Source organism: Belonocnema kinseyi, chromosome 1, assembly GCF_010883055.1.
Source record: "Belonocnema kinseyi isolate 2016_QV_RU_SX_M_011 chromosome 1, B_treatae_v1, whole genome shotgun sequence".
NCBI classification, from domain to species: Eukaryota; Metazoa; Arthropoda; class Insecta; order Hymenoptera; family Cynipidae; genus Belonocnema; species Belonocnema kinseyi.
The window spans coordinates 146452790-146454900 of record NC_046657.1 but is presented as its reverse complement, the minus strand read 5'-3'; positions in this window follow the sequence as shown (position 1 = coordinate 146454900).

Below are 2111 nucleotides of genomic sequence, written 5' to 3'. Positions count from 1 at the left end.
CCCCCCCCTCAAATACTACAAACAAAGCCGCATTCGGCGACGACCGAGTTTTAAGTACTCTTCAGGGTAGCCACACCCGACCATCTCGCCCATGGACGGCCTATCAGCCTGGCAAAGGTTCATAAAGGGGGACCACAAGCGGGTGTACCTCTCACCACCCACGAGCCAGTCTAATCGACCCCAGGGCATGCGCGAGCTCGATCGGTGGCTAGCATCGCGGAAGCAATCGACAGCCGCCACTCCGCGACAACAGGTACCCCGGAACTAGAGTCCGCCCGCTCAGAGCCCGGGCATCGCATACACGTGCCTTCCTTGCCTCACTCGCCACCTCCTTTTCCCCTCCCTCTCTTTAACCAGCCCTCCATCTCCCGCACTGTCATTCGGCCCACCCACTCTTCAATAAAACGGGTCGAAGACAAAGTTGAAATTTGATAACAAAACCGCAACTTCTAGCATTATTCATAGATAATATTTTTTTAAATAGTAATAAATTGTTTAAACAATTATGTTTGTTCACAATAATCAATTGACTATTACTTTGCTTTAATTCAAAATTGTACAAAACGTTAAAAATTTTTTAAAAATTTTAAATATCTAGTATTATTACAGAATAAGATTATTTTCAATAATAATAAATTGTTTAAATAATTACTTGTACTTACTTGACATCAATATTGACTCACTCCAAATGAAAAATAGACAAAAACTTGAAAATTAAAAAATTAACGCTAATTCTAGCATTATTTAAAGAGAATATTATTAACAATAATAATAAAGTCTGCAACAAATTTATGTTACTTAACACGAATTATCTGTTATCTCACTCTAATGGAATATTTAACAAAAAGTGAAAAATTTCAGAAAAAATTGCAACTATGAAGTATTCATATAGGTGAAAATAGTTATAAACAATAATAATTTGTTTAAACAGTTGTCTTCAACAACTTGAAATCAACATTGAGTCACTGCAAATGAAATGCAGCAAAAAGTTAAAAATAAAAAAACGCTAATTCTATCATCATTTAAAGAGAATATTGTTAACAATAATAATAAAGTGTTTAAGCAATTATCCTTGTTAGCCTCAATTATCTGTTATCGTATTCAATGGAAAATTAGACAAAAAATTAAGAAAAAATAACAACTAGCCAGTATCAATATGAAAGAAGATAGTTATAAACACTTTTTAAACAATTATTTCAAAAATAAAAATTCGATATCAACTCACTCCAGGTGAAGAGTGGGCAAAGAGTACAAAATTGTAGAAAGAAACCGCAAATTCTAGCATTATTTTCAGAGAATATTATTAACAATAATAATAAGGTGCTTAAACAATTATGTTTGTTAACATCAATTATCTGTAACCTGGCCCTAATTAAAAATCGGACAACAAGTTTAAAAATGAACAAAAACTACAACTATCTAGTATTAATATAGAAGATACCTATGAAGAATAATAATTTGTTTAAACACTTAGTTTTACTATTTTCAATTAAGTATTACCTTACTCAATTTGAAAATCGGACAAAAAGTTAAAAATTTGAGAAAAACTGCAACTTTCTAGTATTACTATGGAAGAAGTATAAAGAATAATAATTTTGTTTAAACATTTATTCTTACTAATTTGAATTAAATAATACCTCACTCTAATTTAAAATTGAACAAGAAGTTGAAATTTTTTTAAACAATTTGAATACTTACTTTTTTTTACTATTTAATTAGAAAATATCTTGACTAATAGAAATAGTAATTTTCTATAATCTTTAGTGATAAAAAAGTATCTTTTATGTATAAAAAAAGCTATGAAAATTGCGTCCTTACTCGAAGAAAATGATTTTTATAAAGTTTTCTAAATAAGTACCATTTTCTATAGAAAATTGAAGGAATTAAATATTAAAAAAAATTTTTTTAATCGAAAACAGACCACTGAATGTACCTCGAAACTCATTTACCCTTCGTCATTTTAAGATTTTAGAATTTTTTTTTCTGAACTTTGTTCAAACAATAAGAAGGCAGCGTTTTTTACTTCGCGGCATACTACTTCAAATTTACAATATTTCACAATCTGACCTTCTTATTGTTTCAATAGAATTAGGAATGTGACACTATCGCTT